The following is a 25,398-nucleotide window of genomic DNA, read 5'->3' on the forward strand; positions in this document are numbered from 1 at the left end:
AGCCCAGGAGGAAGGGAGAAGTGGGGATTTGTTGGGGGTTTTTTTGGCTGGGTTTTTGTTTTTGTTGTTGTTGTTCTACTTGGGTAATAAATCAAATTATTATTTTTTTTCTATAATTTTTGAGTCTGTTTTGTCCGTGACATTGCTGAATGATCTCTCCCTGCCCCTATCTGGTCACACAAGCCTTTCATTATATCTTCTCTCCCCTGTCCAACTGAGGAGAGGGAGTGATAGATTAGCTTTGGTAGGCAACTAGCTACCAGCCAGGGTCAACCCACCACAGCACTACATCTTTAAAATACCTCTAGGGATAGTGATTTAACCACTTCCCTGGGTAGCCTGTTCAAGTTCTTGACAACCAAGTACTGTCCAGGTACACAACACACAGAGCCTTTCCTTCAGCCACTAAGCAGGTCCCATTGTCCTAGAAAAAGATCAGGTTAGTCAAACAGGACCTGCTTTTTATAAACTCATGCTGAGTGTGCATTATCTCCTGTTTTTTATGTATGTGCTGCACAATGGTACTCAAGATTATCTGTTCCATAACCTTCCCAGGCACTGAGGTCAGACTGACTGGCACGTATTTCCCATTATCCTCCTTCTGGCCCTTCTTGTTGATGGGTATCACATTGGCTGACCTCTCTGGTTAGCCAAGACTGCTGATAAATGATGGAAAGTGGCTTGGTGAGCACTTCTGCCAGCTTTCTAAGTACCCTGCAGTGAATCCCATCTGACTGCATAGATATATGTCTAAATGGTGTAGCAGCTTGCTAACCCTCCCCTTGGATTACGGGTCTTCATTCTGCTCCTCATCCTTGTCTTCCAACTCAGGTCGCTGAGTAACCAGAGAACAGCTGGACTTACTATTAAAGACTGATGAAGAGAAGGCATTAAGTATTTCAGACTTTTCCTTACTCATTGTCACTATATTTCCCCTCCCATATATTAAAAGATGATTATTCTCCTTAACCTTCCTTTTGTTGTTAATATATTTATAAAAGCTTTTTTATTGTCTTTAACTGCAGTAGCCAGATTAAGTTCTAAATGGGCTTTAGGTCTTCTAATTTTCTCCCTGCATAGCCTAATGACATTTGTTTAGTCCTGAGTTGCCTGTCCCTTCTTCCAGAGGCCATAGTGAGTAATTTTTTTTTCCCCGAGTTCCAGAAAAATCTCTCTCTTCAGACAGGGTGGTTTTCATCCCCAAAGGGAGAAAAGTGACTAAAAGTGCATATTGTATAGGAACAAATTTCAAAGGTATTGGTCACACAGAGTTAATTTAAAAAAAATTAAATTCCATTAAGGGCTATAGCTGTGTGTTCGTGCTGTTAAACCTGCCAGATTTTTCAATGCTCTTCTAATTTCTCATGTGGACCTAATGATTTTGCTTGCAAGTAAAATGGACAGAGAAAAATAAGTAAAGGAGGAACTAAAATCCCCCAAAAATGCTGTATGTGTGGACACAGAGTAGGAAATGAGAAGTGCAAGTACTTTCAAAACTAGGAAAGACTGAAAAGCTCTATTTCCCTTTCTTCAGCTCAAAAAATATTATCTTATTTAAGTAATTGCAAGATTAAGTGGAAGTAAGTTTGGAATTGTTGTACAGAATTTTACTGTCATAAAATGAAGTAACTCCTAGTCTGTGTAGGGGAAAAAAAAAAGAAAAAAGATTAAATTGATAGTAGTAGAACATTGTACAAGCCACGAGCCTGTCTTCTGATTTTACCTGGTTATCCTGTGTATATTTTTATGGACTCTGATGTTGCCTGCAAGGTTTAGTTGAATGATGCAGGTAAATAGATGTGTAGGAGTTTTGTCATTATTCAGTAAAGGACTTAGTTTTGGCCTCAAGCTACACTATGACTCTTGTCACTGAAAGTAAATCTGCTTTGTATACCTATTTTTCCCATCTGAAAAATAAGGACAATAGAACTGACATAATTAGACAACTGCTGACATATCTTACAGAAATATGTACATATGATAGGCATTTTTGCTGGGGGGGGGGGAAGAACAGGAAATATTTACATATTTTGAACATTCTAAATAAACATCATAAATATAATGAATATTTCCTTTAAAAGTCTCAGTACAGTATCTTTTTTAAACATGCATAATCACAGAAAACATTGATTATTGATACCAAATCACCCCTTAAATGTTATTAAGGCAGTTTTGTGGACTGAAAAAGATTTAGTGTGGAAAAATTCTTGTTGTCAGAGTATTAATGCATAATCAAGGAACAGTAAGTATTAAAAATTATATTAACTGATTCTGAAGCAGAGACTTAGCTGATAAAAACAGGAATTAAGCAGGATGTAGTTTTGATCCATTCTACAACACACACTTCAGAAAATTTAAAAACTTATATTATTTCCCATGAATTTCAAAGTCCTGTGTGTATAAAATCTTCTGTTTCAGTGCTTTAAAGCTCAGGGAGACATCCACCAAAAAGTAAGACAATGAGAAGGAATAAAAGAGCTTTTAGAAAAATGTATCTGAAACTTTTTAATTGCTAGTTCATTCCCCAATCTCTCCCTTTCCTTTCTGACACTTGGCTGGTTTTACTAGAGCCCTTGCTGGTGAAGACTGAGGAAAAAATTTCATGGAATACCTCAGCCTTCTCCATATCCCATGTAACCAGATCTCCTGCTTCATTCCCTTACCTTCTTTTTACCACCAGCATACCTACAGAAGTATTTCTTGTTGTCCTTGATATCCTTGGCCAGATTTAATTCTATCAGGCCTTTAGCTTGCCTGAGATGATCCCAGGCTGCTTGGACAGTTTCTCTGTATTCCTGCCCTTGCTTCCACTCACCTTCTGTAGGTCTCCTTTTCTGTGTCTGGTTTTGTCCAGGATCTCCTTGTTCACCCTTGCAGGCATCCTGAATTTTTTCCTTACTTCCTCTTTTCTGCAACGCATTTCTCCTGAACTTAGAGGAGGTCACCCTTCAAATACTAACCCGTGGTCTTGGGCCATTCTCCTTCCAGAGCTTCCTCCCATGGTATTCTCCTCAGTAGATCCTTGGTCAGGCCAAAGACAGCTCTCCTGAAGTCCAGGGTAGTGATCTTGCTATGCACCCGGACAATGGGAAGTGGTAAATTAATTCCTTAGTTTGCTTTTCTTGTGTGCCTAGCTTTTGCCTGACCTATTAAACTATCTTTATCTCAACCCACAAGTTTTCTCACTTTACTCTTCCTATTCTCTCCCATATCCCACCAAGGTATAGTGAGCAGGGTATTAGTGGTGCTCAGTTGCTGACTGGGGTTAAACCACACCACCTATCATAAACAATTCTTTAAAAAAATTTAATTAGGCTGTCTTTTTTATTGAATAGAATTAATTTTACATGAATGTTAAGAAATACACATGTTCATCTTTAATTGCTGGTGAACACACATAGGTTGTACATATGTGGTACAAGGTATCCCTGAAAACCAAGAAATATTTCTGGTTCTTAAACTGTACTTCACACTTCACATGTTTGTCTTTGCAAATGTTATAAAAGTCTTCAGTGGAATTTTTTTTAATGAAGTATGTATTGCATATGTGATGATATTTATAAAATAATAAAAAGGAACTAAACCCCTCGTTATCAGGCAGAATGCTTTCAGCAATTGTAAAGGCTAACTCAAGTAAAAGAGGCAGATTTTGTAGAGGCGTTTCAGAGAAAAACTGTTATATCTCCAGGGTAAAACAAGGAAGTAGACTATGAATTGTTTATGCAGATAAGCAGAGACAGTGAAATGCCTGGAACACTAATCATACAGGATTTCAATTATCCTGATGCTGAAAACAATGAGAACTATGGAGAAATTTAAAAAGAAAATTAAACCAAAAAACCCTACTAACCATAAAAAACCCAACAAACCATGAACATACTTCCACCCCAAATCAGAAAACATGAACACCCAAGCCTGCTTCTTCTGACTCCTTAAAAATTGTCAGACTGGCTCTAGCTGAAATCCTGAGAAGCAGAACAATGTGATGAGATAAAATGTTTGTCATCTCATGCTGCACCAGTGGGAACTCATCCCTGCGGGGAAGTAGGCTCTGGTTTTGTTGGGACACTATCCTAATACTTTCAATTTTTGCTTAAGGCTTGCAAAAAAAGGCTTTTAGACTATGAATCAATACATCCCTGGCGTGCAACACACTGTTCTCAGCTAGTACTAAACACTTTGATGGCTACACTGAGCAGCTTTTGCCCTCTGTGAGAAAATCAGTAGTGGGCAATACTGCAACTGTTCAGTGTGTCTATGGGAATTGCTTTGCGACTCTGGGGATCACCATCATAAAACAGTATATCCTTTTTATGCATAGAACAAATGACATCAATATTTTAGAAATAATACACAAAATATGTTTTATTCTGTAATACGTTCATAGATTTTCAAAGCAAAATGTATTGGATCACTGTTATGTATCCATAGAGCCATTCTCATTAAAATATTATTAAATTTTAAAAATTGTTTTCATTAGATTCAGGAAAAATATCCGTTTATTTAAGTTAGATTAAAACTTCCAGCTTTTGGTTTTTTGGCTTTTTTTCAGGGCAGGAGGCGGGTATGATGTTTCAGTATATTCTTCTAAACTCTTCAAACAAGGACAACTAGGTCCCGAAACAACTCCCTAACTGAAGCTGTGGTTAAAAATTGCTGGACTTATGTGACCTATTTAATACCAAATAAAAGTAAGGTTTTTTTGTTTATAATGTAACAAACCAAATTATTACATTTCAAGTATGCAACTGGCACTGAGAAGAGTTTACATTATACTAATTTTTGTATATGGAGACACTTCATGCAAAGAAATACAGAAAATCACTGAGGCATCTCAGTGCAGATGTCAACTGCCCAAGAGGTATCTGACTGTGATAGGCAGGAGGCATATTTGCCTATTTTTATAACTAACTCAAATAATAACATTTACGTGCAGATTGTAGCCTAATGAGATTTTATGTGCCTTAATGTATCCCATTTCTGAAATGTTACTGAAATAAAAGCCAAGAATAATTTAGGGTGGAAAGGAACTAAAGATCCTCAGATCCAGCCCTTGCTAGTCCAACTTTGAAGATGGATCTAACTTCAAAATTTGATAAAATTTCTCATAATCTTGTTCAGATGACTTTTTAATATCTCTGAAGACAGACTCCATAAGCTTTTGAATGAGGCATTCCAGTTTCCAATTACTTTCTTTTGTGAGTTGTGGGGTTTTTTTCCCAATGTCAAATCAGAATTTTCCTTATCGCAACTCATATCCATTGAACCATATGCTATAGTTGTGCTTGTCTGAGAACAATCTGTGTCCTTCTACACTATAGCAGCAATAAAATTATTCCTTAGATGTCTTTTATTAAAACCAAAGAAGTCTAGATCTCTCATTTTTTCCTCATCTCTTGTATTAAAGAATCTAATTGCCCACCATTTGCAGGGCAGTACTCTACCCATATTTTGTTTTCACAAGTGTTAGATATAGAACAATATAAAATCACAACTATTTTTATCTGTAATTCATAAAGTATAAGAATTGTCTTTGCACTGCTTTGCATTTTTGGCAGCACCACCAGTGATATGCAACTTGGCACTTCTGTATGAGAATGATTAGATTTGTGGCAGAAACGTCTCTGTGGCATAATTTAGACGATTCTGCAAGTATGTACTGCCATCTGGTGTGAGATTAAAAGAATGCTGAAAGAAAACTACTACTAGTACAATTACTATATGCTAGTGTCCTGTTTGTTCAAAGTACTTGCAGTTCTGAGTCCTCGTTCCAACACAACCTTTGGGAGAAAATAAAACCTGAGTAAAGATTTTCTTGACAAGTTTTCTGGTTTTGTCATGCCACTTGGGAGGAGATTTCCAAAGAAATGCCAATTATTTTGTGCATTTCATTGTAAACAAGCACACATTCCAAAATATGTACAAGAGCACATCAGACCATTTGGAAACATATGACTATATTAACGTATCTCCGTCTGGCTGTATATGACATATCTTATATCATCTATAGTTCAAAAAACCCTCATATTATAGCATTTGCTGGCTGCTAGTCCATGAGACTGTGTTTAAGGATCACAGAACAGATGCTGTTCAAGAATAAACGGGAGTGCTGGCTGACAGCAGGCTCAGTATGAGCCGGCAGTGTGCCCTGGAAACCAAGAGCGCAAAATGCACTCTGGGGTGCACCAAACACAGTATAATCAACCAGTGCTATGATTTTCCTGCAGTATTCAGCCTTGGTGTGGTCTCCCCTTGAGCACAGGGTGCAGTTCTGGACCCCACAACTTAAGAAGGATGAGAAGGTCCCTGAATACATTTAAAGGAGGAAAACAAAGCTGGTGGAATGGCTGGGAAGCATGTCCTATGATATGCAGAAAAGGACTTTGTGCTTGTCTAGTCTAGAGGACTAAAGCTATCTACAGCTTCCCGAGGTGTGGACGTGGAAGTGAATTCTGGCAGCTACCATTTGGCTTTTCAGATTCTTTAATGCCTTCTGTATTTGTTCATTTTCATGTTGTTTCTTACTGTAAAATAAATTTGCTTTTTGGTCTTCCATTTCTTATTGGTGAGTTTCTCTTTTCTTCCTTTATTCCTCCAAAGCTCTGAGGGTTTTTTCCAGTTTTTATCACTCATGTTCCATTGAACATTTATTACCACATCCAACATTGATGAAACACAGAAACTTTTTTCCTTTAGTATACATTTTTTAAAGTATTAATACTTTCATATTAGAGGATGACAGATGATATATGTCACCACTGTCTGACGTGTGAAAAGGCAAACTGTATAAGCTGGCTGGGAGTTTCAAAAGTTATGCAATATCAAGAACATGATGGATAAGGAAACAAACAAAAAGAAATTTACTGAGTAATTAGTGAGAAAAAATGATAAGATAATGTAAGAGCAAGATGGGCTACAATAATGGAAAATTATGGGTTTTATAGCAACGTGTACATTTTAACTGGATTTGACTTCTGATTATGTTTTATCTTTCAAGATACTAGTTACTAAGAGCATAATAGTTCATTGAAGTCTTTTTTTTTTTCATTGGAGAAATACCTAATTGCTTTTAATAGCTTAACCATGACAATTAGAGGTCTGAAAAACTTGAAATTTGAAGAAAAGTTGAAGGATATGGCCTTCTTTTCCTTAGAAAGTGTTCAAGAAGAATGCTCAGGGGGATCTAATCACACTCGTCCAATATTTAAAAGGTAGTTTACAGCAAAAATAGAGGTGCTTTTTTCACAACAATGAATAGTGACAGGACAAGATGCAATGGACTGAAGTTGTTCAGGGGAAATAAGTCTGAACATGAGAAAAAAAATCTTCACCATGAAAACAATTAATGCTAGAATAGGTTGCCAAGAGAAATCACATATTCTCCCTTGTAAGAAATAATCTATATCTATATATGAACTGATTTTTTAAAAGCTTTATTAAAAATATTTTACATATTACTGAGAAACATTTTATTACTTTTGATATATAGAATTATAAAATAAATTTGCAGATGGATGGTAAAAAGATGGAGTTATTAACCGGTGACCAATGATTTTCATGAGTTTTATTTCATTTTCTTCTTGGAAAAAATATTTTTAAATAAAAAAGAAAGGATTGTAAGTAAGTACTTTTAACAAATTTGTAACGATATCAACAGCATGTTGAAAGAAGCTAATTAAATTTCTATTTTGGTACTGCTGAAAACCTACTATAGACCCCCACATAGAAAAAATTTTCTGTAATACTCTTGTAGAAGTAAAAACTACCTACAAATACATAGAGAAAAAAAGTATTTATGTTCCTAGCTGTGTGCTGAGAATTTTACTAATATTGCAATTAACAGCAAAGTTGTGGATGTGTTAGTCCATAAATTCAGCAAAGATTTTTTTGATCAGTATTCAAGAATTATGGAAATTGCATTTCTTTTTATATTTAGTTTGTAATTTAAGGAGAAATATATATACCAGCTGATCTTATAAAACAGTTTGAAATTGGAGGAGTTGATTTCCTTTGAATGTGTGTGTAATTTCTGAAATATTTACTGTGATTCTGCAATTTCTACAATTATTACTGCAAGCTTCAGAGTAGGTTTCCATCTCTATATGTCCTGAGGAAGCTGAAGACACTTTTTAAGGATAATTCAAGGCTGCCTATTGACTGTATTTCTACCGCAGCTTCTTACCTTCTCAGGAGACCATACAAGATTGTCCACATGCTTCTATTATGTCATATAGACAGCTTCATCATTTCTTTGAATAGGTACTCCTGCTGAGGAAAGCATAAATGTAGATTAAATTTCAACGTTCAGGATATCTGAACTGATCCAAGCTAGTGTCTACCAACTTTGTTCAGCATGGAAGAGTAATAGATACCACTGAACATGGTCATTGCATCCTAAAATAAACATTTGTGTTTGGGCAAATTAATCATACCCTGAAAATGAGTCTTTTTCACCTCAGGAAAAAAAAGAAGGCACAGGGTGGCTAACAAAGGCTGAGATCTGCAGTACAGGCATCAAAATTCATATTAAAAGACTCCCACCCATACTGTCTCATGCTGTGGTGATGTATTCACGGATCAGAGAGAGCAAGAAGAAGGATACAGCATCTCTGGACAGGCAGCACATTTCTGACCTTCAGATCACCTGCCTAAAATGTGAAAAACTGTCACAACTACTGTGACTTAAATCTTGGCATGCATTTGACATTACTGCACTTTCAGCATTCACAGATGCATCTCACCATGCAGTATGAACTTTTGTACGTCCAGCTTATTAAAATGTTCCCTAACTTGATCCTTCACTACCCTCAGTAAGTCTTCCTTGCTCCAGACTTTCCTACTGGTCTCAGTTGCCTGCAGTTCCTAAGGTCAGATCTTACCAGTAATGATGGAGATGTAGAGGACATCGAGTACAACTCTTATCACCAACCAGATAAATCAGCTTAAGTGGTAAGAATTTTTAAAAGGTGTGGCATATATTCTAAAAGGAAACTGCGGTGCACTCTTATAGATAACACTGACAATTTATTGTGTTTTCATGGCATGACTACTGAAAATGACAGCTATGCCACCTCCTTTGCTGAAGCCTGGTACGTCTTTTCTCTTGTCTCTGCTTTTTACAAATGTACATAATGGCTTCACCACAGGGAATGCCTGTTCTTATTCCCTGATTTATGGTCCAGTTCTAAAGTAAATCAGAAAGCACTCATGGAAATAGAGAAGGTCAGTAAAAAGCTGTCAGTGTCAGCAGAGGGTCTTGGAGGAATTTGTTGTCCTGTGAGATCAGGACATTCCAGGGTCTGTTTTCCTACACCAACTAGTTTCCACTTATGGGTACAGTAGGTGAACTGATCAGGGCCAGAGGGGGGACTCTGAGAGCACTGTCCTCTAGCGCACTAAATACAGTCCTGTCATGGAGTGTCAGGCCTTGAGCTTCATATTGTTTGCATAACCTTGGGACTGAGGCTTGCCAGTCTTACTTTTTTAATGTTTTAAATCCATAGACATATAGACTCTGAAGTCAGTTAAGCTAACGATTTGGGTAAAGCTGTTGACAATTTGCTATTATGTATTGTCAAATCACAAGATGTTTTGAGAATTGTGACATTTATTTTATTTATTTTGCACACTATATTGGGTACATCATTTGAGTTTAACTCCATTTGTTTTTTTCTCTCCAATGTTGGCAAAGGAATTATTTTAAGTGAAGAGAGTGATGACACATATAAAGCTGGATAAAGCTTTAGTGGTTAAAAAAGATATTTAAATCATGCCATAAATTCCTTCAACTCTCTTCACTGACCTAAACTTTTATATCTATTCCATGCACAATCACTTTGTAGGCTGTGTCTATGTTAGTACCTTAAACAGAGCCAGGCAGGACTGAAATTTGTGTTTTTCTGACCTAGGCCAAGTAACAAGCTCTTAACTAATTCACGGGTATGTTTTCAGAAGTTGAATATTCTTGCTACTCTGTCTAAATGTCAGATGGCAGTTTGCATGCAGCCACTCTTTTTCTGTGGCTAAAAGCACTTACTAATAGATGTAGGTCATTCTGTTTAACCCTGTGTCCAGGAAGGTTTCTGAGTTCTGTTTAATTTACTACTACTGACGTAGCTTTAGCTTCTGAGATTGAAGATTTTTCATTTATCAAGTTCTTCTAGCGATATCTGAACTACAGATTGGTGTACTTTGAAAAGAGCCTGACTAATTTGCAATAAAAGCTTTTTGGTTTCCAGAGTCAATTGTTGCCCTTGTTAGAAAAATCTCTATTAGGCATACAGAAACTTACAAGTGCACTAAAAGTGGCCTAAGGACCCTGCTTTGGCAGGGGGGGTGGACTCGATGATCTCTTGAGGTCCCTTCCAACCCCTACGATTCTGTGATTCTGTTCAGATATTTTAAACTTAATTTCTTCAGACACCATTCATGAGACAATAACCTGTTTTGATATAGCATCTTTCATCTGGGTATCTCAAAGTATTGCTAAAACATTAATAAATGAGTCAGTGAAACCCTGTAGCATATCAGCAAGCTAGGGAAGATTGAGAGCTGGATTTATCATTTATTATTTGTGCAACTATGTATCAGTACACGGCTCTCTGAAGCAGAAAAGCTGTGTCAAACAAAAAACCTGCAGCCTGCCTGAAGGGATTTCATCACCACTTGATGAGAGCAGGTTAGTAAAGAGTAATTAATCTACTTGCCAAACAGTGGTGAGCATAACTCCCATTAGCACTAGACTCCAGACTGCTATTTTCTCCCTATTAAAGAACTTTAGTTCCCATTATTCATATGTCCAAATTCTGCATTACAGATGAGTTGTCTAATCCTTGATAGGAATCAGTTCCTTTATGGCACCATTTCTCAAAGCTGTTTTGCTCTGTACTCCCTCCAGACGAGCAGACTTTACTATTGAAAATCCCACCATTCCAACTGGAAAAGGAGATAATCCAGACACCCAAGTCACCAAGGCAGTTGTCACCCCAGTGCAGGCAGAAGGTTTGGGTCAGAGGTGAATGAATTTGGAAGATGGTGTGAACCAGATCCTCAGCACAGTTCACTTTAATGAGTATCTACTGTAGGATGACCACTACCAAAAACAGCATCAGAGAAGCCACTGGTTAACTTGTCTCAAACCTCTTTCTGAGCGTCTCTCACCTGCTACATAACGTTCCTGTTACAGCAAGATACAGTGGATAAACACAGGTATATCACTGCACAAAAGCAGCAGAAGCAATTGCATCATTGTCATTTTCCTTCATCATTTTTAAAGAATTCACCAGCATTGTGTGACTACAAACCAGCCCTCCTGCCTAAACATTACATTTATTTTGGTTATCCTATCTTTTCTTTTGCAACATAGTGTCCTGAATACGTTTTGTTCTTGACATCTTTTTTTAAGTCTTCATATGATATTAAAATACAGGAATCTGTTTTCAACAGCTTGGTGAATAAACAGAATTTTAGATTATTTATTCAGATTTTCATTATCTGCTGCATGTCTGGACAGACATAGTTTATTACTTTTTCTATTACCTTAAATTACTGTATAAAGTTCTTTTTAAAAAGGTCTTCAAAATGTTTGAACTCGTTACAATGCAGTAACTGATGCAGCCACAAGAGAGTGCTCTTGTAAAAACATAAGACTGCTTGAGAAATTAGCACATTTTGCACTTTAACAATGAAAAATAGTTTTAGTAATTAGTGTTTACTTTAATTATTGTATTTTAGGAAATTAAACAATGATGTAAATTAGCACAGTATTCCCAATTCCATTTATATTCACCTTTATATTTGTTTTTAATTAAAGCTAAGAACTAGTAAATAACATGCATGTAGCGACATTCCTTTTGAAATAACATTTTGTTGTGCAATCATATTTTCTCTAACATTTCATCCCTCACTCCTCACTTACACAGAGCAGTGACCCTTAGAGATAAATTATATCAATTCAATATAAAAATGCAGCTCCAGTCCCAATAATGTGTTTGCTTTATAGAAAAGGATTTATATTAGATTAACTCTTCCTCATGCCCTTTTCAGGTTAAATTATACCTTTTCAGGTCCTTAAACACAAGCTTATGCCTTTGAGACCTTAGAAGGATATACCTCTCCATAATGTTCCAGCAGAATATGCTTTGTAAATGCAGGGTAGGGCATGATACACATAATCGTGTAACCCAGTGGAATTCTGTAATTTCACAGTAATTGTATCTTAGTGACAGATATCCTACCTCCTCCAAAAACAAAATGAACTTTGTATAGAGAGCACAGGATCACAGGGAAGTTAGATCTTCCCTCTTGACTTGAACTACCTAGTTTTGTTGAAGATCAAAGTACAAAGCTGCCCTAGTTTATGTCAGTGACTAAAACAGTACAAGTAGCTGTCTGTGTCACTTCTTGCCCTCATAAAATGCATTTTAATCCAAAGGAATTAAGCTGCTTTTGCTAACTTTTTCCCCAAGAACTGTTTCCCTGACTAGAGGACTTGGCAAGTGGTTATGTTTATCTCCTTGAAGTCCAATTTGTGTTTATAAAGCAGAAAACTGCATCAATTGGAGAGTGTGGTCTTTTATGTTTAGAACCTTTTCTCACCACTTCTGATGACATACTTTATTCTACTCTCATTAAAATCAATGGCAAAGTCTGTTTATTTCCGTCACTGCAGGATGTGACCATTAATATGTTAATTTCTAATCTTCCCTTCCAAATTCTACCATCTGCTTTTTTTTTTCCTGTTTTGAATAAAAAATGTGTTTTACAGACATATTTTCAGTTACTGATGTTGTTACTTTCCTTATGCATGATTCTCTTCAGCTGAACTTTCCAGATGGTATCCAAGATCCAAGCATCTTTTCTTTAGATTCCTCATTTTAAAGTTGCTACCACATGATAAATATTGAATTAGAATAACAACCTTTCTCAGGTACCAAAATAGCTCACCCTTCTGATCTCATTATTTTCTTCTATTCTTCCTCTAAATCTAATAGCTTTCTGTCCTCAACTTTCAGTGCTTAAAATATCCGTGACTCATTAATTGTAAAAAAAATGTCTTTTTATTCATTAGTAGTAGAGCTTTTCATTGAATGTCCCAGCAGTGGCCCAAGACAATTTAGATAAAAACCATTATTTCTTCTGTCTAGACAGGAATTAATTTGTAGTTCTGCCCTTTTTCATGGGAATGATGGAGAATTGTTGTCATTTGATGTAATACAAAAAAGACTTTTGCACCTTTAATCTGCCCATGAGATGTTGTCAACATTCCCTTTATGACCAAGATGGCCACAATTCAGCCAAGTACTTAAACAGATGCTTTTCCTTAATGATGTAATTTCACAGTAATTATTAATGTATTAATAGTTACACTTGTGTTCAACACATTGGCTTCTGAAGTCTTTCTTATTTGAATGGAAAGACTTGCATTTTCATTTCTTTTAAACAAAACTGCACGGCTTATGATATTCAGTAACTACAGACATCAATAAAATAGATATTTAACTGGAAGTATTTATAGAACACACATTGTACACATCCCCAAATGCATGTATAATGCTGAATATGTTATGAAACACAAAATGCAAGCTGCATGATTTATTGACATCAAACATTCAGTGTCTAGAAATCTGTAGAAGGTATTGTCCATCTAAATCCATGTCCAAACATTTCAGACACTGAGAATCTGCTGCTGACACTAAAACTAAAAGTTACTAGATACTCAATGTACCTGCCATCAAAATTGCATGATATTTACCACAGTGTCTTTTTATTGTTCATTAACTGTCATTTTGTCCATATATGGACTGCTCTTAGACCCCCAAAGTTGTATTAGAGGTTGCTTCTGTTTTCTCAGAAATCTTCATGATACATTATTATACACTATGCAAAATATAGCCCACGAACCCAACAAAAATTTATTTTAATTTAGGTTTCAGGAAACAAACTTCTTTTTCCTAAATGCCATTACACATTTTCTTGAAGTCTTTTAATGTGAGTATAAGCCTTCTATAGATCACATAATGTGTCTTTAAAAATTTTGAAGCTAGTAAGGCTAAAATATTGCAACTTTTGAAACTTCTGCTGAAAATAATCAGCTACAGGTTATCTATTTTATTTTTCCAGTCAATGTTTTTGTGCCTGATTTTCAGGTATTTTTTTCAGGTCTAGCAGCTTTTCCTAACACTGAGTATCAGTCAGGCAAGCTCTTGCCTACCTATAAAATATGTGCAAATATGCTTGCAGTAATGCCAAAATACCATCAGTGTATTTTGTCTTCATTGATTCCTAGCTATGGCCAGTCTCTGGTATTTCCATTCTTGCTAGATGCATGTCAGCAACTCAATAGGTTGTTTTCAACTGTGAATGTGCCCTGCACCTGTCATCTGGAGTCCTACAGTAGTGATTTCTTTCCTGGTGGAATCAGGATTGAAGCCACTTTTGGGGCACATCTAAGACATACCACCACCAACGAAGATGTGAGTTTCTTGCGTGCTTTAGTTCTTATGGATGTATGAGTCGTTCCTAGCAACAATACAAATGACACAGGCTACGCCACTGGTAAGCATGCCACATGAATGCATGGTCCTAGAACTATAACAGATGATGTCAAATCAAGCACTGGTCCTTCCTACTTGGCAATGCAGCAGTTACTTATGTAAGTGCAGAAAAGAAGAGAAGCCAAGTGATGCACTGCGAGGTTAGGAGCAGAAAAATCTCTTAATCTTGCTTGGTGACCAGAAGAATCTCCAAAGTAGATATTAAGTGCAATATAAATGAGAGCGTTTATAGAAACCATATCTGAGGACATGTGAAACAATGAGTTCCTTGCTTCTAATTATACTACTTGAAGGGTCACTGAGTAATTTTAGTTGTTTTGCAGTGAGAAGCGTTTTCGTAATAATTGGTAGTAATTTGCTTATGAGCAATGCATGTTCACAATTAAATAGATCTCCTTGCCTTGAATTTTCCACTCAGATGAATCATATTTTTCAACACTTATTTTGCTAGACTAAGCTAGCCACAGATTTTCACTCATGTAAAATAGGTGCTCCATTCATTTTCACTTCTTCCAGTTCAACATGTGCTTCTTGAGAGTAGGTGACAAGAACTGAATGCAACTACTCTGACTTCAATGTTTTGGGTTTTTTTTCCTTTCATCCAAGATTTTGGAACTTCACTGAGAAAACTGCAATACCTAGGCAGCTCTTCTTGTTATCATTTTCTCTTCTGTCCAGAAAAAAACTCCCTAGAATAGACTGATCTTATGTACTTCAAATTACATCACAATTTCTGTTATACCAATTTTCTGCTTAACTTGTTCCTTCCAGAGTCATGGTCTTCTCTTCAGAGTATTGGTCAAACTCTCTTACCTTGTGTTTTACGTGGATTTCATGGGTTGTGCCTAGCAACATAGGCAAATATGAAAATATTAAGTATTTATTATAAGATTGAACCTAAGGAACATTGCCATTTCCCTGTCATTTGAGTAATTTGTGTTAAATGCCCACCAAAAAGTCTCTCTATCCCTTTTATAATTCTTCTATTAACTCATGGAAGATCTCCAACATGAATAATATGTTTTAAATAGTATCATACTGTTTAGATCTCAAGTCTTTTGTATTAATCTTATCTCAGAAATTATCTTATTAAGAAAGATATTTAATAACTCTAATGAGACATATCTTTAATAAACCAAATTGTGTTTTATATCATTGTCCATTTCCTTCTGTCTCTGCTACTACTGATGCTTTTGAATAAAACTTTGTCATTAAAAATTTCATGATCCCTAGAATAAAGTAATAGACTTGAACTTGTCTCATTCTGATTAATTATTTTTTTTCTGAGTTTTTTGTTGTAATTTTTTTCCCTATTCTACTAGATTTCTGGGCCTGTTATTGTGTTACTTAATATGTTAGTTCCTTCAGTAGTGTGGATATAGATTTTTCAGATATCAAAAATAATCATTGCAAGCAGCCCGAAGTTTACTCACAGCTCACATACAGTCTCTCTTTTCTCATTGTCTTTTACTTTTCCACTGGTGTTACATGCATCATCATCCCTATTGAAAACAAGCTAAACGTATTTAATATGGAGAGGAGGCTGAAGGCTACATATTCAGAGCAATGGATTACAATTAACTGAACCCAAGAATAAGGTTAAAAGTTGGGAGAGAGTGGTGAGGGAGCTTGAGAAAGAGAGTAAAAGAGAGAAAAGAAGATGACATCAGCACACAGGGACCCTGTGCAGATTGCCATAAAGATGTAGTCCTTAGATGTCAGGTGCATGCCGGGAGTCCCAAATCTGCATCTTTTACCCTCCCTGGCCCCACCCTTCTGGGGAGGCAGATCATCTCTTGGGCAGACTCAGTGCTGAGCTGCAGAGTGTTCTGGAAATGAGTCAGTGGGGAAGGGAGGTCCCAAGTGGTCATCTGACCCCCCCATCCGGGTTGATGGAGCAATGACCCTATTCAGGGGCCTCTCACAAGACTTTCACAAGAAGGCGCTCTGCCTCCACAGGGCCCCGCTTGCCCGTCACTGTTCCTTATCGGATAAGGACAGGATCCTGGTTATCAGGGTGGCTCCTGAAGGAGGGGCTGCCCTTGCTGGGAATGTCCAGTAAGTCAAAATGGCTGCTTTCAGATCAAGAGTCTATAGGCCCTTAGAACCTTGGGAGGATGAAGGCCCTAGTCAAATGCCCCGCAGATGCCTGCAGGGTCAATCCCCCTGTGAGGCAAAACCCATTCCACAAAACGTTATCCTGCTGCTGCAGGTTCTGGTATCTTGCAAGACAGATTGATTGAGACAAACCACTCATCCCGGTTCCCACAAAATGATATTTGAAACAATACAAGGACTCTACAGTTGCCTTTGTTGAATTCCATTAGGTTTCTCATAGGAGTAATTCTCCAGCCCCTTCATGATCTTCATGGCCCTTCACTGGACTTTCTCCAGTATGGTCAATTCTGTCTTGTACTGGAGGACCCCAAAACATCAGGTACTCTGGATAATCTCTGCCTTTTTTCTTTTCATTGCAGATTATCTACTTTAATTCCCTTTTTGAGTTCTTTATTCCTCCTAGTAATCCTGTAAACAATAAATTCTGTATAGATTTAGTGTTCTCTCTGACGACCATTACACATACAAATAAAATAAGCCTAAATTAAATACATCTTGAAACTTGGAACAACATGCTATAAGAAGGTCCCAGGTATCAATTTCTACCCCATTTTGTGGGTTGACAATGGACCTAATTCCTGACTTGCATGAACCCTGAAAAAGCTTACATGGAGACTGAGTTGCAAACCAGTAGAGAGAAGCCCATGATTTCTGAATGTGGTTATGTTTTGCAAGCTATTGAGCACCCGTGAGTTTTAGAACCTTTTCTTAATGGGTGGATGCTAGCTCTTTGTTTCATTTATCTTAATAATGAGTTAAAAGATAAAGCAAACCCCAGGAACACCTGCTTCTGACAGAGAGCCTTTTCCTGTAATTGTAAATTGACAATTACTTACTATAGTATATATATGAGTGACTGAAATGTTTTTTGATACTTAAGCATTGAAACTTCCACAATTTTCATAGGGAGAAAAAAATCTCTAGACATATTCTAATTCAGAAAGTTTCCTGTGTTTTTCAGCTTGTTTACCACTAATCAGTTTTATGCTGTTAGTCCAATCTCTTTGAATGAGTTTAATAAAAATTCAAGGATACACTGCTGTATATAAATATAGTCATAGAATCACGTAGGTTGGAAGAGACCTTTAAGATTGAGTCCAACCATGCCCTAACCCTGCCAAGATCATGTCCTTAAGCACTTTATCTACACACCTTTTAAATACCTTCAGGGATGATGACTCCACCACTTCCCTGGGCAGCCTGTTTCAATACTTGACTACCCTTTCAGTAAAGAAATTCTTCCTGATATCGAACCTAAATCTCCTCTCATGCAATTTGAAACCATTCCCTCTCATCCTATTGCTTGTTACCTGAGAGAAGAGACTGACCCCCACCTCTCTACACCCTCCTTACAGATAGTAGAAAAGCAACCTCCTTCTCTTAAGACTAAGAAGCCCCAGTTCCCTCAGCTGCTTCTCACAGGACTTGTACTCCAGACCCTTCACCAGCTTCCTTGCCCTTCTCTGAACATACTCCAGCACCTCAACATCCTTCTTGTAGTGAGGGACTCAAAACTGTGATTCATCATTCTGAGGAATCTGATCATGTATGTTTTTGACTACTGTTTTTTCCCCTACTTGTCCACTCTGAAACAGTTCATTATATATGTAGATAGACTGGATATTCTGGGTCTGTTAGATATTTTTCTCACCAGCAAACCTCTCCTTCTGAAAGAGAAGTGTACTTTTAAAATTTTCTGCTCTCTCAGAAGAGATACAAGAAAAAGTGTTTCATCCTCTGGGTAGCCTCTTTTCTTGTTTCATTTGATTGGTTGGGGGTTTTTTTCTTAGTTTGGGTTTTTTTTCATAATTTATTTTTCTTTTTTCTCAAGAAATATGAACTACATTGGACTAATTTGTTTTTTCCTTTAGCTTTATTATGAACAGCTTTCCCCACTCAGACATGTTAATATTGCACTTCAGGTAAAGTAACCATCAAACTATGAAAACTATGCCAGTCTATTTTACCATCTTCCTAAAATTCTGCCTAAATTATAAAAGCATGCCTTTAATCTATGTCTATGTCTACAAAAAGAAGATTAAAGGACTGGAGCATCTCCCCTACAATAGGCTGAAAGAACTGGGGCTGTTCAGCCCTGAGAAAAGAAGACTGAGAGGGGATCTTATTAATGTTTATAAGTATCTCAAATGTGGGACACAAGGGGAAATGGCCAGCTTCTTTTTTGTACTCTGTGGAGACAGGACAAGGGGCAATGGCTTCAAGTTGGAGCACAGGAAGTTCTGCACCAACATGTGCAAGAACTTTTTCACAGTGAGGGTGACAGAGCACTGGGACAGGCTGCCAAGGGGGTTGTGGAGTGCTCCTTCTGTGGAGATATTCAAGACCTGTCTGGACACCTCCCTGTGTGACCTGTCCTAGGGAGCCTGCTTTGGCAGGGGGGTTGGACCCGATGATCCCTTGAGGCCCCTTCCAACACCCAAAGGTTCTGTGATTCTGTGAAATGCCTGGTTACAGGAAGCATATCCAATGCCTGTAACTGTAGGAGAGAAACAGAAAAGTATGTCTCTGGCTCAGAGCATTTTTTGAAACTGCATTACTATGCCAACCAAGATATGTGCATTCCCTAGTACAAAGACTTAGATGTGTGCTAGATTTATACATTAATGTGTGTATTAGATTATACATCAATGGCTTTAATTCTATTGACTTTCAATAGTTTGACCATTTCAATAAGCTTCAAAACCTTATTTTAACAACCAGCTTTGCCTCCTACACCTCCTGTTGATTTTATATTTTATTTTCTATTATATTTAATATTGTGAATCAGTGCCATGAGGAAGTTTGAACAAGATATCTACTTAGTTTAAAAAATCCTGAAACAATTAAAAATATAGTTTTTCAAAAGTTAGAAATATTTTTTCCACACAATTAACACAAAACATTATTTTCATAGATTTGCCTTAAGCTGGCACATACTTTCTTAGAAGATGCCTTTGTAGGAGCTAAATATAGACCTAAATACATTTCTGCTATGGTAACTTCAACTTTCCCTAACATCTGGCAAGAATAGAGGGTCTCTTTTGCAATGTTATGAAAGGTACATATTTTTTATCCAGAAGAAAATGTTTCTGCTTACTAGCTGAGATTTATCCCAGACTCTTCTAGCAATTATTTTTAATTTTCAGAAGATTCTGACTTCCACTGGATTCACTACTGCATGACAAACACTTAACAGAGTGAAGTCCATCCCTAGTGGGTACCATGCTGAAGATGATATTTGCTCTTCTGCTGTTGAAACCACAGGAATATTGACAGTAGCATGAGGCTAAAACTCACTAATGTGCATAGATATGCTCACTAACCTGGATAGATACGGTGTTTTTTAGGTATATCTCTACTGAGACTGAGGATTTCCTCCCTACAGCCTCATCTCCTATATCCTGTTAGTGATGTACTTTTCCTGTTAACTTCTTGCAAGGCACCTATAAATACTGTTTTTCAGCACTTCTTTGGCATGTTTACTCCTTCAGTAAAGCCACAGAGATGTGCATTCACCTCTCTGTATCTTTGCTATGACTGCAAGTAGCAGTACACTTTCTTAGGAATTAAAAGCACTCTTACTTTGCTAATATGTCTCAAAGGGCTCTGGAGAGGGACATAATTTCTGAGGTGCTAAGACTGTTCCAGGACATATAACATTTTGTTGATATTTGACATTTGATCTACTCTTCTTCCGATTATAATGAATTTGTTCCCAATGCAATCCTCAGATCTGATGGTTTTGATGCTACAGAAATGTTTCTCATCTGGAAACATTCTCTGAAGATGTATTTTATGAAGAAAAGGATTCCAAAGTACAAACACAACACACCTGTTCGAACATACATAAATAAAATTTTCATCTTATGGTTCATCCTAACTTCCAGTGTTAGCATTTGATATCTGGCAGCCTTTATAGCTAGCATCCTCTTTTAGACAAGTCATGCAATGTATAACCAAAAATATGTCCCTCCTGTATGATAAAAGTATCTGTGCAGGTAACTTCAACTGTTCATAATCATGTACTCGTGAGTCATTTACATGTACATTAAAAGCATAGAGAGAGATCAGGGGAGAAGTAATTAGCAAGACATTGAATTTACCTGCCTGGAAAAGGAAATTTCAATGCTGTTACTCTGCAGCTACATTCACTGTAACTGCTGTTTTCTGTCAGTGTGGCAACAGGAATATGTAACTGAGGTTTACCTTCAGGTTTGGAGATTTCACAGATTTTGAAAGCATCTAGGGCAGATTCAATTTATGCTGGTAAATCGCTGTCTTACACTCTTAACCATGTTTAAAGGATAATGTAGAAAAGGATAAGAGGGATAGAATGATAAGAAATACAGGATAAAAAAGTGTGTTAGAAGGATTTATTTTCAAGAGGTCTTAAGACTAACACCTTACACATTATAATTTTATTTGCAGGTTTTTAGTAATATTTACCCTTTTTTGTGCTTTTATTTTTTAATTTTGTGGTTTGAAATTTAGTCTGATCTCGTTTGGTCAAATAGATACTAAGTGCCCAAAGGAAATAATCTTCAGAAAAAGTTGTTTGGGCTTTTTTCCTAACCTTGACTTGAACTGACTCATGATGATTATTATTATACTAATAGCAATAGCAATATCAATAGTAATAGTAATAGTGACAGTGATAGTAATACCCTCTTTTCTGTAAATATATTGTCTGTATTGCACTGCAAAACCATGTCTGACGTTCATGAGACTGTTCTTAGCTTCTTTCAAGTTTAAAGAAACCCTACAGAAGAAAAAGAAAACTTTATGTAAGGTTAAAAATGGAAGGTAATTTGTGTTCATCAATGAACTTGATGTCTGGTATGTTGTCAAAGAATCACAGAATGGTTGAGACTGGACAGAACATCTGGTGATCATGTAGTCCACTACCTGCTCAAAGAAGGATCAGTTGGAGCAGGTCTCCTAAAACTAATGTCTAGGCAGGTTTTAAATATTTTCAAGGATAGAGACTCTGCAGACTCACTGGAAAATCTATTCAAAGTTTGGAACCCTCAGAATAAAAAAAACCCTTTGGTTTTGTTTTTTTACTATTATTCTTCTCGTGTTTACCTGGAATTTCCTGTATTTTAATTTCTGTCCATTGTCTTGTCTTTACACCGGATAATAACAGTATGTCTCCAAATTCTTTACTGCCTCCTCCCTTCCCAAATAAGGTATTTTTGTTAATTGATTGATTGAATTATGCTGTCCAGGATACCCTTAGCCTTTTATGCCACAAGGGCACATTGCGATCTCCTATTCAACTAGGAGTCTGCCAGTCATCCCAGGTACTTTTCTACAAAGCTGCTTTCCCAGTAGTCACGAACAAGCATTTACTGATACATAAGGTTATTTCTACACAGGACATTCCCTGGGGAAATGTGAATTTCCTTTTGCTCAGATTCAGAAAATTTCTATCTGCCCAAGTCTCCAGCCTGTCCCTCTGAATGGCAGCACACCCATCAGTTGCATCATCCACTCCTCCTGGTTTTTTGTCGTCTGTAAACCTGTTGGGGGTGCATGCTGTTCCAGTTCTCTGAGTCATTAATAAAGGTGTTAAGCAATGTTGGCCCCAATATTGATCCCTGGTGCACACTGCTGGTGACTGACCTCCAACAGGACTTCATTCAGCTGATCACAGCCCAAGACCTTCAGCAGTACACAATAGTCAGTGTATGGCTGCTTATATACAGTTAGCTGAAGCTTTATTATCTCTCCTAGTGCCACAGTGGTGTTTAATTCTTCACAAGAAATAAACAGCTAATTTAAAATACTTTGAAACACTGTTAATCATACTTGAAGTATCTAATTACACACAATAATTCTGTAATGTTTTAAACATAATGTATTTATGGAATAATTAATTTATTTGTATGTAAGTAAATTTAATCATATTAATGCAATAAAGAAAAATTAAAGCACCATATTTCTTCATTATATAAATAGTCAAGCTCAGAATTGAAATAACCCCTAATGTAATTAGAATACAGCATTTTTCCAAAAGGAATATTACCATCACTAGCACATAATCTTGCCAAGTTATTATCATAGTATCTAATTCTGACTAAACGTAATAAAATTCCAAGGGAGCCAAGGGAAGAAAAAGATTAGGGAAAGCATCTCTAAGAGAGCAGCATCATATTCTTCAACAGAAGTTGGAATATATCAGAATATCAGAGTCTCAGAATATATGAAGAATTCCTTCCTCTTCAGAGATAGGGGAAACCCTGAGTTTAGGTGCAAGTTCTGTGAGTGTCTCCTGGTGCACACAGCAAGGAGTCACAGTGGGGGGAAATGACAGTTCTTCATCAGCGGGTCACCACACAGGTAGCAAAGAAAAAAGGTAAGGACTTTCTCCTGCATGACAGCTAACTTTGTCATATCTGTGTCATAGTTCTCACCTCACATGTCCTGTCTGACAGCCAAAGCTTAGGCTACCACCTAAATTATATGTGAACCAGGGCTGTCTAACTTGGATGCGTCTGACATTTGACTCAATGCATGTCTTAACTACACCAACTGCCCTGATTCCTTGTCCAGAAAACAATTATTTGGCTGTCCTTGAAAATTCTAAAATTCTTTCCAGTACAATCATGAACTCCTCTGTGTGTCATAGGATCAGTCCTTAGGCTTCCCAACTTAGGCTTCAACCAATAATACTGAACAATTATTATATGATATTTACAAAGGTAGTCACGTGATTTAGCCTGCACTCAGAAAAAAAGATTCAAGTACTGAACAGTAGTCCACTGTTCATCTCTTCTTAGTTCTGTCTAAGTGACAATAAAACGGGATCTGTACCATAGAATCATAGAATCTTAAGGGTTGGAAGGGATCTTGAGAGACCATCGGGTCCAACCCCCCTGCCAAAGCAGCTCCCTAGGACATATTGCACAGATAGGTGTCCAGACGGATCTTGAATACCTCCAGAGATGGAGACTCCACCACCTCCCTGGGCAGCCTCTTCCAGTTCATTCCAGTATGATAGACTTCTGCTGAGAATGATTCCAACATGCAAAGTACCTGAGTCCAAAGGAAGGATCTGAATCTAAACCTCTAAAAGGAAGACAAAATATATCAAGGTTGTCACCAGGAAACCATCTGTACAGGAAAATACCTAAAGTTAGTTACAACTGTCCTTGCTCAACTGCAAGAGAACTAGAGAACTTTATTTTCTAGTCCTTTTGTTTCTATAAGTATTATCTGTTTTAATAAAGAATTTCTTTGTTAATGTGATATCCTAGGTGAACCTCTTCTGGAGGCCTGAACTCAAGGTTACGTGTCAAATATTCAATGTGTCACTCTGCTTATGGCTAGGTGCAGATAGAGGCAACTGACAGCACGCACACAGATCTTGTCCCTAGTTTCCTATGCACAAAAACTAGTGTTAATATGCTGTTTTTATTCTGTTATGGTTTTCCAGTTCCAAGCTACTGAATCAATATCTTTGTACACCACAAGGGCAGTGGTTTTACCATACAATAGTAAATTTTTTTATTAATATCCTCTGAAATTCTCTAGTAAAAAAAAAAAAAAAAAGTGGTTATCTACGCTTTGAAATACTATAATATGAAACTTATTTTCTGTGGTATTCAATATCTCAGTAAAGCAGACACCTGCGAATATGCATAATGTATTGGTAGCGGTAATTTATTGGGCTTCAGGGATCCAAGAAACCAACACATATCTTTCAGTGCTTTCAAACTTCCTAGGTTTTTGCAGTAAGTCTAAATTTCCCCTGGTTTTATCCATTAGTTGCTGCTGATGTAATGTTATGAAGATTTGACCATGATATCTGGCTAACAGTGAAAAAATTACTGTCGTTGCAAACCCTTTGCTCATTATGCTAAATCTCTCTAAGCCTTTGATTCTTTATTATATTGCTTTATTCCTCCTCTTCAAGTATCTTATACCATTGAGAGGACTTTGTGCTCTTGGAGAGCTTTCTCCTGGCTTTGTAGGGCTGTTTTCTCATCCTGAAGGGCCCCGTTTTCCTCTTGGAGAGCAAATTTCTCCTCAGTGAGGACAATTTTTTCCTCACAAAGAGCTTTCTCCTCTTACTGAATGGCCTTGGTGTCCTTTTCAAGAGCCTTAAGCTTCTCCTTGAAGGCCTTATTTTCTTCCAATAAAGCTAAAATTTCTTGCTGAAGAGCTTTTTCCTCCATCGCAAATGCTCTTTCTTGCTCTTTGAGAGCCTTAATCTCTTCTCTGAGGGCTTTATTTTGTTGTTGTACGGCCTTTTGCTGTTTCTCAAGGTGCTTTGTTTTCTCTGAAGAGTCCCTATGCTTCTCTTGAAGGATTTTATTCTCTTCCCAAAGGACTTTTTTCTGTATTTAGATACTTTGATTCTCCTGATAATAGACTTTGTTCACTATATGAAAAGCTCTGTTCTTTTGCTGAAGGTTTTGATTGCCTTCTTGAAGGGCCCGATTCTCTTTCCAGAGTGGTTAAATATGTCAGAGGAAAGGGCAGATGATGGTGGCAGAGATAAATTGTTGATATTCCTTAAATTATCTTAATCCTTTGAATGAGACATTTTGTCACGTATCTGCACCACTCAGGGGCTGTCCAGATAGGTGATTCCACCTTTCATAATCAGTAATCATGGAACTGAGATTAGAGATTATGTGTCCATAAAACCCCACTCAGAATTACATATATGTAAGTAAACAAACATAGCAGTAAACGTGAAATAAAATAAGGTTAAACA

At 37.0% G+C, this 25,398-nt stretch overlaps 1 pseudogene across 1 annotated transcript; it reads right to left on the bottom strand.

Annotated features, from left to right (window-relative positions):
- Positions 1 to 24,573: 24,573 nt before the first annotated feature.
- Positions 24,574 to 25,126, bottom strand: LOC311193072 (annotated as a pseudogene). Its single transcript has one exon. The product of its transcript is annotated as an uncharacterized misc_RNA (transcript).
- Positions 25,127 to 25,398: the final 272 nt, after the last annotated feature.

The sequence above is a fragment of the Gallinula chloropus genome, assembly GCF_964237585.1.
Source record: "Gallinula chloropus genome assembly, chromosome: 1".
Taxonomy (NCBI): Eukaryota; Metazoa; Chordata; class Aves; order Gruiformes; family Rallidae; genus Gallinula; species Gallinula chloropus.